General features: G+C 37.7%; 1 long non-coding RNA gene across 1 annotated transcript in view; it reads left to right on the plus strand.

The window, feature by feature from the left end:
• The first annotated feature begins 8,491 nt into the window (after positions 1-8,491).
• LOC106877314 (uncharacterized) overlaps positions 8,492-15,139 on the plus strand; it is a 42,059-nt gene continuing 35,411 nt past the window's right edge. The window contains exon 1 of the long non-coding RNA XR_001410368.2: positions 8,492-8,571. This is a non-coding gene — a long non-coding RNA (uncharacterized LOC106877314). The remainder of the gene's footprint in view (positions 8,572-15,139) is intronic.

Below are 15,139 nucleotides of genomic sequence, written 5' to 3' on the forward strand. Positions count from 1 at the left end.
GAGAGAGAGAGAGAGAGAGAGAGAGAGAGAGAGTTAAGCGAAATAAGCATGGGATAATATATGGAAATGTGCATGTTATGTATGTCTTTCTGTGTATGGAAGTATGTGTGAACATCTGTGAGAGCGTGTGCATTTGGAGAATAGATTTGAATTTAGTATGTTACTATGTGGGTGGTATGAATAGTACGTAATAATGTGTATAATAGAAAGTGTTGTTGATGAGCTGTGTATCTGTGATGAAATTCTGTAGTGGATGAGTAGTGCAGCATACATGTGTGTGTAAAACGGGGATGTGATGAGTACGTGAAGTCGTTTATTGATGTATGGGGTTAGTAAATGGGGAGAAATGTTTTTAGAGGAAAGCAATTCGATTATTAGTCCCAGCTGGGTGAGCTGTGTTTAACTGGAAAATTAATTGTTATTCATGATGCGGGTGAGAGAGAGAGAAAGAGAGAGAGAGAAGTTCAGTTGTGTTGTATGCTACTGCAAACGGTAAGATTCTGATAGACGTGACCTGGAAAACTGAAGTGACAAGATACAGGCTTGAATGTTATAGTGTTGTTGCACCAGACATCCAACAAATATTCTCTAAGCCGATCATCGACAAGTTTCCCCATTGCAAATCAGGCTGCAGCGTCAACAATTTTATACGATAAATAATGATATTGCAGGGGCAGGTAACACAATTGGTGGATTAGGAACGTTAGTATAGGGTGGTGGTTTTGTTTTTTGTTTTTTTTTACACAAAGGAATAAATATTTGCCGCAGAAGCGGGAGCGGATAAAGACTCGCGGTTAGCAAGGGATGAACGAACGAAGGACTGAAGGTTCACTCAGATTGCAGTCGAGTTTCAAGGTATGCAAGTGCTGAGGAGGATGTGGAAAGTGGTGAGATATGGTTAGGAGATTGAAATGTTGTAGGATGGTGTACTGGAGTAATATGGCAGGATGGTTGGTGAAAGGGTGGGGAAGACATTTTGTTGTTGTGCGGATACGATCAGAAGAGCAGTAGTACAGTCACTAGCACAGGCGTAACGGCAACAACGTCAAATAATTGTTAACGGTAGCCAGGTTCCCTGTTGTAAAAGACTATTAAAGTCAGAATCTCGGCTTCAAAAGTAGAAAAGACAATGGATGACAACAAATATAGATAAACGGACATACACCCAACTTCTCCATTGTAAAGTGCTGTTATCGAACTTAGTTATAACAAAATAGTTAACTTTTCCATGTTGCCGTAACCTCAGCGCTTGTTACCGGGAATAGATACCAAATGTTATATCCTCTCCAACTGAGTTCCAATAACACCAGACCACACAAACATACACACACAAATGCACACAAACGCATGCACACATATACACTCACACACATACACACTCACACTCACACACACACACACACACACACACACACACGCACACTCTCACACACATACACACTCACGCTCTCTCACACACACACACATTACTAGCGAAACATATGTATGTATACATTTATATCTATAAACGTCGGCATTTTTCCCAATTTTTTTACCAGATTTTGTAGAGAGATCCAGTTCTAACGAGTCATGCATGAAAAAAATATATATATATATATTACGTGTCCAAGACCTCCTGTGATGCGTTAAGAAAGGCGATGCAGAGAGACTGAAAGATGTAATGAAGTGTAATGAAGTAGAGATGTAGAATAACATAGAGAAACGTTGTCAATTTGTTACGTAAGACTCTTTTTCTTTCTTCTACCGTTTCTTTAATCACTCTTTCTCTCATTGACACACACATATACACTATCTCTTATAGCATACGCTTACACATACCATATATGCATAACACACATATCCGTGTGCGCGCACACCCACACACAATTATTTTAATTGAGGAAAAGAGAAGAAGTCAGATCAGCATGAAAATATGGAATGTTTCACGAATTTGCGAGTCTTCCGTACTTGCTTCGAAAAATAGACAACCGATAACAAACGAAAATAATATATTTACATGGAGAGTTGCGTATAATTTACTTGAAATAATCAGTTCATACGGTTACAGCTGTTTCGGATGGTGATGACTTGTTGATATAATAATTATTTCTACTCTAGGCACAAGGCCTTGAAAATTTTGGCGGGAAGGAGGCTAGTCGATTACATCGACTCCAGTGCGTAACTGGTTCTTATTTCATCGATCTCGAAAGGATGAAAAGTAAAGTCTATCTTTGCGGAATTTGAACTCAGACTGTAGCGGCAGACGAAATACCACTAAGTATTTCGCTCTGCGTGATAACGATTCTGCCAGTTCGTCGTCTTGCTTGTTGATATAATAATGCATCTTATGCAATACTGATGTTCAATATAATATGCCTTATGGAGGAAGTGGAAGGACAACCGAATGCTGGAGATGAACACAGACTTGGTAATACGAAAATGTTTTGTTATAGCGGCGGCAATAGAAGGTAATTACGCCAGAGAATCTATTAAAGGGGAAGTCTTCGTTATCACATAAATTTTCTAGAGATTTTCGGTAGCATAGATTGCATGCTTGTCGGCTTCGTAGATACAATATTTTAGTATTAATGATTGACCAGGAAGTGTCATAAGGTATACTATCAGCTCTGAGGTGGCGGATGTAGGTCGCCAGAGTGGTTATACAGATATTTATTTGTAAGCCTTTCAGCTGTGAAAATACATTCTCTGAAATAAGATGAATTGTTCATGAATTGGACTATTGGTTTAATTATATTTGAAATGCGTTTAATTTACTTTTTTAAAAAATTAACAGGCGTGATTTTGTGGAAAGAAGCTTGCTTCCCAACCACATGGCTCCGGGTTCAGTCCCACAGCGTGGCACCTTGGACAAGTATCTTCTATTATAACCTCGGGACGACCAAAGCCTTGTGAGTGAATTAGGTAGACGGAAACTGAAAGAAGCCCATATATATGTGTGTGTGTGTGTGTGTGTGTGTGTGTGTCTTTGTGCTTGTGTTTGATAAACAGAAATAATGGATTGTATACATTTATTTATTTATGATAAATATATAGCCGTTTGAGATATGTATTAAGGTGCGTTCGTGGTTTAATCAATCAATCAATTGATCAACATAAAATATAGGGGAGAACCAGCAGCCTTAACCTATATTCTTCAGAGCCATGTATGTATATATTGTATGTATGTATATATTGTATGTATGTATATATTGTATGTATGTATGGATGGATAAATGTATGTATGTATGTATGTGTTCATATTTGTTTATACATACACAGACAGTTAATAAAAGGGAGTGTTCATTGTATTTGGCGGGATTGAATGTTTGAATTTGAAATAAGACAAAAGTTGTATAGAATTCACAGATGTATTTATTTATTCCCTCATCATTATTATTATTATTATTATTATTATTATTATTATTATTATTATTATTATTATTATTATTATTATTAAGGCGGCGAGTTGGTAGAATCGTTAGCACGCTGGGTAAAATGCTTAGCGGCATTTCACCCACCACCAAAAGACATGCTCGACTGGTTAAGGTCAAGCAACAGACAAGGAAATATGTGGTACTGAGCAGAATATTTGCTGTAGCCTATCTTTTATACCTAGACAAAATATGTACATGATAGCACTTCCAATCAGTTAAGATCAGAAACCATGGGAGCCAGTGCCTGGTACTGCATCCGGGCATTTATTATTATTATTATTATTATTATTATTATTATTATTATTATTATTATTATTATTATTTATCTTTTTTTTAATTTTTTTTATTTTTGTTGCTTACTTATTACGAAGTTCTTAAAATTTCTAGTCAATAATAATGGAATTTCGACAACAACAATAGGGTATTTTTGTATGTATGTATGTATGTATGTATGTATGTATGTATGTATGTATACATGTATGTATGTATGTATGTATGCATATGTGTATGTATTCGTGCAAATTTGTATGTTTTGTTTTATGTATGTATTGTCATGCATATAGTTCCGTATCTAGACATGCTCATATATATTTAAATGATAAACTTCTGGAAAGTTTTACAGATTTTTACAGTTCCAGTGATGGATTGAATCTGTAGTCTTCGAATTAGCTTTCTCCTTTTTGGTTTTGAGAAGCCTAATTTCTCAAGATTGGTATTTAGGCAGTGTTACATATCCCAGGGCCCCAATAATTACAGGTATAAACCTGAACTTGTAATCTGGATAGGGTAACTGCAGATTTCTCAATAGTTCAGCATAGGTGTTCCCTTTTTCACTGATTTTCAGTTTCATGTTAACACCCACTGGGCAGCTAATTTCCACAAGTGTACACAGTTTCTCTTCTCTGTCCCAAATCATTATACCAGGTATGCTGTCCTTACATTTTATTGAGGTCTTCACTGAGACATTCCACCAGTACTCCTTTTTATTATGAGTGGCTATGGCTTCTACCATACTGTGGGTTTTACTTTCTTTGTCCTCGGGGTTATCCTTCCGACGGATTTCATTATAGAGTGTCCTAGCGACAACATCATGTCTCATCGGTAGATAATGCCGTGATTACATTTTCGGACAACTGCTTATGACGTGGCCGATATCTTCGGTGTTAACTCCACAAAGTCTGCATCGGTTGTCACATTTTACTGCTTTTCCTGCATCTCTATCCCTTTTCTGCATCAGGTATTTGGTTGATATTTCTTGTTCCTGTTCTACTTCAAAGCGGGAGGTAGTAATCCGGCTATTGGTCCATGATAGACTTCTTTGATGATCAACGTTACTATCATCTCGGAGCTTTCCACTAATGCATAGTCTTCTACTCTTATATACTCATCCTTTCATAGTCTTCTGCTCTTATATGCGCTTCCTTTCATCTGATGATAAGTTGCAGTAGAATCTTGCGACTTCTTTGAGCATGTATTTAAGGTTATCAGACAAGGAGTGTTGCTCAAGGAGCTGCCTTCCAAGTCTTATGATGTTATCAGCCTTATGTATGCAAACATGGTCAAGGGATGTATGCACTTCGACGCTTAGTGGTTAAAAGATGTTGTCGAAGGGATATGATATGACAATGAAAGGCATTAGGGATCGACGTTAAGCCTCTGCCGCCTTGTTTTCGTTTTAGATAGAGGCGGCCTACGTCTCTGTTTATGTGGAAATAACGTGTGCTTGATAGTATTGGTCGAGTTTTCACATCAATGGCTCGGATCTCACCAGGCGTCCAATCAAACAACCCTAATGTTGGTATGAGTACTGACACTGCAAACACATTGTGGGCCACTGTTTTATGGAATGCAGAGAGTTCTGAGGTCCAAATTTTATTTATTGGACTGTAATATTCTTTAGTGACACGTGTATTGTTACAGGTGCCATTGTAACATATGTATGTATATACGTATGTATGTATGTATGTATGTATGTATGTATGTATGTATGTATATGAATACACACACACACATACATAGAGAGAGAATGGGGTTAAAAGGGAAAGGACAAAATAGAGTTTGATATGACAAACTGATATCGTTTCTGCACGTCACACTAATACTCCAAGTCAACTATTACTCTATTGTAACTGTTAGTCTTTCTGCATCTCCTTTTTTGACTCATCCCCCTTTTAATCTTTGGCAACCTCGAAACGGAATTTTTACTTCGTGCATGATTCTGGGTTGCATTTGGATCTCACTGTGAAATTTAAGATTTCTTGTGATATGGCAACAAACATAGACGCTTATAAATACAGATTATGCGTATGTGAGTGTGTGTGAGTATGTGTGTGTGTGTGTGTGTGTGTGTGTGTGTGTGTACGTACGTGTGATAATATGTGTATTTGTGTGTGTGTGTGTGTGTGTGTTCATGTCTGTACGTTTGTGTATGCGAACCTGCATATATGTATGTGTTTGAGTGTGTGTGTGTGTGTGTGTGTGTGTGTGTATTTGTATTAGTGCGTGTATGTATGTATCTGTGTGTGTGTGTGTGTTTGTGTGCGTATGTAAGTTAATTCAGATATATAATCACAACGATCTATTCTTTTGTTCTCATTTAAAATGGACGCTTGTATGTTAGCATCAATGATCTTTTTTTGTATGTGTGTGCGTGTAAGTGTAAGTGTGCGTGCTTGTATGTGTCAATCAATCATTTTTGTATGTGTGTGTTTGTAAGTATCAATACGTGTAGTATCTTTGGACAATAAAAAGGTCTAGATTTGATCGGATGGGTGGAGCAGTTAATGCCTTTCCTTTTGACAAATGGAACAAAACGTTTCTTGAAATTAACATAGACTTCCTTATTGTTGCATAGTTGTCTTCTTTATTGTTGTTGTTGCTGCTGTTTCCCTGTTCCAGTTGCTGCAACTCTTTGCTAGTGCAGCTGGGTTTTTTTCTTCGAGTTGTTGCAGATTATTTCATTAACGTCACTGATCGTCATGATGACACATGAGATACTCTTGCTGGTGTGGCTGATGATGGTACTTGTGACCGCTGTTCTAATAGTAGCGGTCTTGTACGAAGTGACTATCATCGATTTGTTGTTGTTGTTGTTGTTGTTGTTGTTGTTGGTGGTGGTGGTGGTGGTGGTACTGCTGCTTCTGCCGCTGCTTATGTTGTTGCTGTTGTCTGACCCTCGTATCGGTGCTTATTGAGAGACTAGATCTGTAATGAAAAAAAAGTATCCAGACCATGATCAACCATTCCTCTCTTTTCCCAGGAATTGCATATCTGCTACTGCATTTAACTAACGTGTCCTTCCTTTCTAAAGACGGTAGAGTATGGAATGAGGGTAACTTTGCTGCTGTATCTAATCGTATAGAGCAGTGTTTCTCAACAATTTTTTCACCTGTGGATCCCTTTGATTAATATTTTATTCTGGTGGACCCCCCTATAGCCATTTGGCATTTGAAATGTAGTTTTACTGATGTTTCTTTGAAAATTCCCATTTTGTTTATCACACATTCACTTCTGTAGGTTGAACTATGTAAATCGTTTAAGAAAGAAACCTGGCAAAATTATTTTATGGACCCTCAGAATAATACTGGGAACCAAAGTTTCTATTTTGCTTGCGTGGATCCCCAAAAGTCTTATATGAACCTTCAGGGTCATATGGACCTTCAGGGGTCATATGGACTCCAGTTGAGAATCACTGGCATTGAGGCTTCCACGTTTCCTCATGTAGGAGAAACTGGGGCGCGGTGAGTTGGTGGCATTTATGTTTGGCGATGACCATAATAAATGTGAACATTATAAAGTGATAGGAGTAGTAATGATAGTAGCGCTACTTTTGCGATCATGTTGGTGATGATGTTAGCTGTAGTAGTGATAGTAGTGATGTTAATAGTAGTTGGATGTTTGGTAGTAGTGAGGACGAATGTACTGTCGACAGCGATTATTTTTTTTCTTGGTTTAGTCATCATCTAATCTTGCTAAATTCCTATGCTTTTGTGGTTGTTATTGTTGTTGCTGTTGCTGTTACTGCTGCCACAATGCTTATCACTTCGTACTCTGGAGACTTTTTGTTCAGTTCAGCGCATGACACCAATGAAAGACTAATCAATTATAAAGTTTAAATACACTCACCAATACAATCCCATATTTTAAACATCAAAAATCAGTTGCGGGATCGTCACTAATTATTCACAAGAATCAGAATTATATCAGAAAGTAATTTCAGCCTTACAATAGACGCCCCCTCGCTCTCTCTCTCTCTCTCTCTCTCTCTCTCCTTCACACACACACGCACGTGCGCATGCATGCACGCACCACACAAACACAATTTTATTTATGTATATTTAATACTGTTTCTGCTATTCTGCTATTCTGCTATTCTGTCATGAATATTGTTTTATATATTTTAGAAAAATGTCATCAAATAATGAGAGCGTATTCGTTGCCTTGAAAATGATACATTATAAGAGTAATATTATTATCTGGGCCACTCGGATAGTCTGAGTGGCTTGTAGTATGAATAGAAGGATAGTAGCCCACCTATCTCGAATCCCTTAGCCGTAACAGTCAACCAAGTGAAAGTTGTACTGAGGAGGTGGGAAATCTGAAAGAGGGACAGAGTGGCGAGGCTACGAGACGTATATAAAACAACCCAACAGACCTCGGTTGTTAACCTGAGGAATTTCAACCATGTTTCGTGGTTTGCTACGACAACAGCTCCTTTATAGGATCCAGTTAGCTCAAGACATCATCAGGAGGAACCACGTCCGGTTTCGGCCCCTACACCTCTACCGTTTTGACGTGGCGTGGCCCCTCCTTTCGGAGGTGTCTTCAGCTCTGGTGTTGAGTGCATGTCTTCTTTCTTCTGTTCCCTGGCCTCTTCGATGCAGCGTCAACGAGTGTCAGCGGCCGACTGACTGTCTTGTCAAATTTCTTGTCAAATGCTAAACGGACATTTGAATCACTCTGTATGTGTTGATTTGAGAATGGAGATCAATTTGTTGAGAAATATCAATTTTACATATTGTCTGTTTTGTTAACAAAATCAATTCTGTATGACTCATTTTGCTTTTCCTTTATTTTAGGTTTCAAATGTTGTAGTTATTTTATGAAGAATCTGTATTATGATTCTACCATCGGCTGTAGTGTAATGAAATTTTCCACTGTAAGTATTTTAACCTGAGTGAAGGATTTGTATTGCTATAGTTTTCAGACTTCATCCAGCCATTTCTCACTACACACGTTATTATTAGAAACTGGGAACAAGTTGTTGAATATAATATAATAGTGATGCGTTGATGTTGATGTTACTTTGGTTTAGTCAAATTCAATTACACTGAGGAATAGAAGCAATTCTTCTAATGGTTGCAGGTACTTTGAAGTTTGAGAACTGCGTTAAATTGACGTGGTAAAATCTTTTACAAATTAGTTACAATAATGTATTTGTAAGTGGAGTACTATTTTAAAATGTTTCGAACAAAGATCTCAAAAGAAAGGCTTTTCAGAGAAAGATTTTGTTACAAGCGTTAAATATTTCCTTTCCTTATTAAAGTACCTCATCTTTTGTCGTTACCTTATTCAATTTTGCCGATCCAGATCATCTCTAGTCTCTTCAAATTTCAGTAATTGTATACGAGCTTGATGAATTTTAGTACACGTACGGACGAGAAACAGTTGTTGTTGTTCTCATCATCATCATCCTCATCCTTATCATCCTCCTCATTATCATCATCGTCGTCGTCGTTGTCATCATCATCATCATCATATAAACGCAATAGTCTGGGGTATTATATATGCGCCTCTCACATGTCCAAATAGTCTTCAGTAAAATTTGAAGTAGTTTGGGTCCGCTGATTTTAACAAATCAAGTGATCACCATGAGGCTCATTCATTGAGTCGCGTTACTTCAGCGCTGATTGAGCAGACCTAACATAAAATACATTCTTGCAGGGATCCTTATGTTTTTTCTATGTCTTTCCTTTCATACCAAGGCCATGCTGGAACACTGCCTAAATACTATATTATCCAATGTGTTCTTTCCAATGTGTTCATACACAATAGGATATGATTTGAGGGAAACTAGCTGCAATTATAAGTATGTCGGGCGACCTTGTAGAAGCTTCCCTTAGACAAATGTTTCTATAGTATACTATATTTAAACATTTCTTATAATGTTACGCCGTAGTATAGCGATGGGTGTGGTCTCAGCGTAGAATATAGTTATGGGTGTGGTATCAACATAAGGTGGAGTGATGGGTGTGGTCCATGCTGTCTTTATGTCTCAATATGTTCATTGAAACTCTATGATTTGTTCTCTTGGTAAGAACTGAGTGCTTCCATCTGGCACAGCGTGTTGGTAGGAGACATTGCCACACAACTGTAAAATAAGTCCCGATCGATGAGACGTTGTTGTTGTTGTTGTCGCTGCTGCTGCTATTACCACTGTAACCATTGTTAGTTTTGTTGCTGTTATTGCTACTGCAGTCGAAGTTTTGTTTGTTATAGCTGCTAATGCTATTATGAATTTTTGTTGTCCTTGTTTTTGTTATTATTGTCATCAACGTCATCGTCGTTGTAGTTGTTGCTGTTGTGCTCACAGCAGCGACGACAGCGGCATTAGTTAGTGTGTGTGTGTGTGTGTGTGTGTGTGTGTGTAATGGTGGGGGAGGAGGTGAAATAGTGGTAATAGCCCGGAGTTGTTGTTATCATTGCTGTTAAGAGCCGTGAAGGTAGTCTGCTCAAGTTATCAGGTTGAAGGCGATAGGCAGGTGTTAGGTGAAAGCATTTGGTTTGAACACCTGTCAGCTGTGGTTAGACAAACTGTTTGAAGGGGATCAGGTCGCTATATTGTTTGCCGCCGTCTAACTTTTCAAGCAAGCTACGGCAGTTTGAATTATATACTATGTTGAAATAAATCAATAGATAAATAAAAAAGACATATAAACTTTGACGAAATACAAAGGCGAGAAAGAGAGATGAGACAAATTGTGTAAATAACTAACTAAATAAACATATATAGAAAATAGAGAAACAAGATAATAAATAAATAAATAAGAACTTATAAAAGAAAAGAATGAATGCAACTTAGGGGTGGAAAAAATATAGTGAGAGACGGGAGAGGAGGAAAGTGTAACAAAATCAGACAAATACGGAGAAACTAAATAAACATTATATCATCGTAACAAACTTAACAGCGATAACACTGTAGATGTAAGCTTTCAGTAAGCAACGCCTCTGACTCGGTTTCGAATTCCAGTTGAAGCCAGATCACTTCATTTACATTCAGGGAATCAATGATTGATATACAATTTCATTCACAGCAAATGTGGGACTTTGTGGATAGACATACGCACATGCTAACTCACACAAATATCTGTGTGTGCGTGCATATATGTGTATGTATGTATGTATGTATGTATTTATGCATGTATGTGTGTGTGTATATATATATATATATATATATATATATATATATATATATATATATATATCTTTTACTAGTTTCAATCATTAAACTGCGGCCATGCAGTATTTAATTTTTTGCTAAGCCTGGCACTTATTCTATCGGCCTCTTTTGCTGAACCACACTTAAAGCTCCACGAGGCTCCGGCAGGAGGTGGTGGCGAACCCTGCTGTATTCTTTCACCACAACTTTCTCTCACTCTTTCTTCCTGTTTCTGTTTTACCTGTATTTCAAGTGGGTTAGCCTTGTCACACTCTGTGTCACGCTGAATCTTCCCGAGAAAAACGTTATCGATACATGTGTCTGTGGAGTGCTCAGCCACTTGCACGTTAATTTTACGAATAGGCTGTTCCGTTGATTGGATCAACTGGAACCCTCGTCGTCGTAACCGATGGAGTGCTGTAGTAATTGAAATGTGACATAATGCTTTAATGATAGTATTAAAGTATAGTGCATGTTAATTTCAAATTACGACAAACGTGTCAAAGCATCGTGACATGTAATCACGGGGATGTGAGTTCGGGTCCACAGCTAGCCACCTACACTTTTCTCTGCAAAATAGGGATAGTTTATCCTGTTCAGTCTATATTATTAGCATTATTCTGCGATTGAGAATTTAAAAATCACTTCTTTAACTTTCTATAGTGCATGTTGTTGCTTAGCTCTCTGGGAACCGTGTTCAAAGTATTAAAACCGTGACTACCCTGTTTTCTTCCAATACTCAGGGAATCCGAGACTATATTATCAAACGTGAAACCGAATCGCTAATTATAGCCACACAGAAACATGCTATTAGGACGAATTTAATAAAGACAAAGATGCCTTTGTCACAACATACAAAGTGCTACCTATGCCACCCAAACTGCTAGCTCTCCCAATCTGTCAAAGATCTACTCTACTCTCAATTTTAGATTTCTCAATCACTATTTCCTTACTAAACATTATCGATTCTAATCTCATAGACATTTTCAGTTGTTGACGATCGTTCCTGTCAATTCCCTCTTCATTAGTTTTCTAGCCCACTCAGTATACTTGGCGCGTCGGAAGCGATGCATTCAGTTCCCAGTAATCGGATTCCAGTCTGTATAGCATATCAAGCTTGATCGCTCAATTTGCAAGTTAGTGCTCTTTGTAGCCGAACCATCGCATGCACAAACCCTCTCCCATCAAAATTGCTGACATTGTGCCTACATTATATACAATTATTATCATGATGTTGTTGCTGTTCCCATTTAGTACGAGGTCAGTCTTGATCAAGCAAACCTGTGATGATGACGATCTCAGTTTTTCATACGTACAGGACAGCACCATACTGCCCAACGTTTCTTCTTTAAAGACAATGGCAGGAATGCGAGTGATCATAGTTCTGTTCAAACAAAGCTAAACAACAATACAATGACAAAAACATTTGAACCTAGGCAGTCTTGGGTTTAGACTTAGTCGGTGCCCTGATAAAAAATTATGCCAGATTTCAAAAACATTGAAAATGTAAATGCGTTCTGATTATTTGAGGCTCTGGTTGATTGTGAGGCCCTAATCTGTAGACTATGCCTAAATTCAGCACTGCACCTCGGACATTGATGCTGTTCTCCGAGTACCAAACAGATCGCTCTCACTTATGCGAAATAATATTGTTTCCACCTGTACTGCAATCATTAAACAAAGCACAAAACTTGCTGCCAAACACTAGGAAATGGAATTCAGTGATTTATCAACCTTGGTTTCACTGATGTCATCTACTTTCAGTTACCCTAATATTTTCTGTAGATATCTCAGCTTTTCCAGATAATCAACATTATCAGTGCCATTCACCTGAAGCGGCTTATATTTCGAAACATAACTAAATAAGTAAATATATTTTATAAAATCCAGACAAATACATTGTGACATTCAGGAGAGCTTCCATTCACTGCAATGTTTATGGTAAACATCCAATAACAACTTCAGAAAATACTTCAGGAGGAACAGGAGAAAAGCAAAAGCACAGGGGATGACGACGGCAAAATAACAACAACAACAATAGTAATAACAACCAGAACAGGGTTATCATGTTGCATACTGTTCCCACGCTTAAAAAACGAACTTAACTTGTTCATTGAAGAAAAATCTCTCCCCGAGCTAAACGGTGTTGAAGAAACGTTTTTGGAATGAAGAGAAAGATGAGAGAAACTAAATAACAGAAAAGTAAACTATTTCTATGAGGTTAGAAATGATTCGGTTGTTTTCTTTATTTCTCTCCCCCTCCCCTTCTTTCTCTTTTAACTATATTCACGCAACCAGTTTACAAAACAAGAAGAAAAAAAGGCAAATTTAAAGATGTATAAATAAACAATAACAACAACAATAATAAAGATTATAATTTGATGGTGATGGTGAAAGAAGCAATAATAATAATAATAATAATAATTATAATAATAATAATAATAATAATAATAATAACAATAATAATCCTTTCTAATAATAATAATAACCACTATAAGAGGTCTTTACCGAAAACTTATTTTGCTATATAATTTGTTATTATAAGAAGTTCTGGAGAGGTTTATCAGAAACATGTGTGCTATATCATCTGTTTTGAATATTGAAGCTAAAACAAAATTTCTAGAATGTTCTCCACCACCACCACCACAACCACAGCAACAACTCACACACCCACCACTTCCACCCTTTGGGGTTATTTTTTACCATATTTCTTTTTCTTTTTCCCCTTTTTCATGCTTTCAGTCGTACATTTTATACTTTACAACTTATACGATCTGTCTAGCAGATACTAAAGAACAGTAATCATCAACGTATCTCTCACCATACATAAATAAATACAAACATGTATGCACAGAGAAAAGACAAACAAACAAACCCTAAAGGGTTCCCCAGTCTCTGGGGTGGTAAACTCACTGATTCTTTAAGTTGTCTCGTAAGATCAATTTATTCGCGCGGGAGGTATAACCCGCGCGTCTCCAAACTCAAAATCTCATTCACACCCCGAGTGTCATTTGGCAGCTTAATGGATGTAAAATATGCTGCGATCTTTTGCGTAATTCACCTGCGTGCAGATTATGTATGTATTTGTATATCTGTATATGTATGTTTGTATGTATGTATGTATGTATGTATGTATGTATGTATGTATGGTGTGTGTGTGTGTGTATGTGTGTGTGTGTGTGTGTGTGTGTGTGTGTGTGTGTGTGTGTAAAGATAAATAGTTCTGTTTTAGGCACTAGGCCAGAAATTTTGAGGAGGGACATAGTTCATTGGCACCTATTTTATCGACCGCGGTGATGTGAACTGCAAATTAATCTTGGTGGGAGTTGAACTCAGAAGGTAAAGAACGAGCAGAAATACTGCAAGGCATTTGCTTCAACGTTCTGGCGATTTTGCCGGCACTTCAATGTATTTACTCAAAAGCAGGGATAAACAAGCACGTCATTTTTCTGTATAGTCTCCTTCCTTTTCAATGCACTTGGTCTAGCGGTCCACAAGCTTGCGTATTTCCTCCAAGAAGAAGGTTTTCGATTGGTCGTGCAACCATTTATGCACTGTTTTCTTCACATCTTCATCTATAGGAAATCGACAACCTCGTAAACCATCTTTGAGTGGTGCAAAGATATGATAGTCGGAAGGGACGCGATCTTGGCTGTAGGCAGGGTGTTCCAGCATCTCAAAACCTACTTAGTTAATGGTTTCAATAGTCTGGGCGGCGTGTGTGGGCGTGCATTGTCATGCAAAATTTTTTTCGACAATAAGGCTTCGGCGTTTGGTGCGAATTGCTGGCTTCAGTTTGTTGGCCAGCAAAGCATTGTATCATGCACTGCTGGTTGTACATCCCTTTTCCAGATAGTCTTCCAATATAGGCCCTTTTGAGACCCCCCCCCCAAAGGATTAGCACCACCTTTCTCGCGGAAGACTGAGTATTGAATTTCTTCGTCGCTGGCGAGCTACGATGTTTCCACTCCATACTCTGTCTTTTGAATCCTGCCTTAGAATGATAGACCCTCGTTTCCTCTCCTGTGACTGTTCTGCTCAAAAATTCTACGCCCTCGTTGTAGCGATCAATGTCTTACGTTTAAGATGATTCCCATGCTTTCCCTGATGAGAAGGTTACAATTTTAATATCAAAGATCCCTGTGGATCACACAGGTTGTAATCCTTTGAAACATATGTAGGAATAAAGTATGCAATTATAACATGCGTTTTCTCCAATCCTTAAATTCTTAAATATATATATATATATAAGCAATGTTAATTCTCTAAATGAAGTATTAACAGTAAC

This window comes from Octopus bimaculoides, chromosome 4, assembly GCF_001194135.2.
Source record: "Octopus bimaculoides isolate UCB-OBI-ISO-001 chromosome 4, ASM119413v2, whole genome shotgun sequence".
Lineage (NCBI taxonomy): Eukaryota > Metazoa > Mollusca > Cephalopoda > Octopoda > Octopodidae > Octopus > Octopus bimaculoides.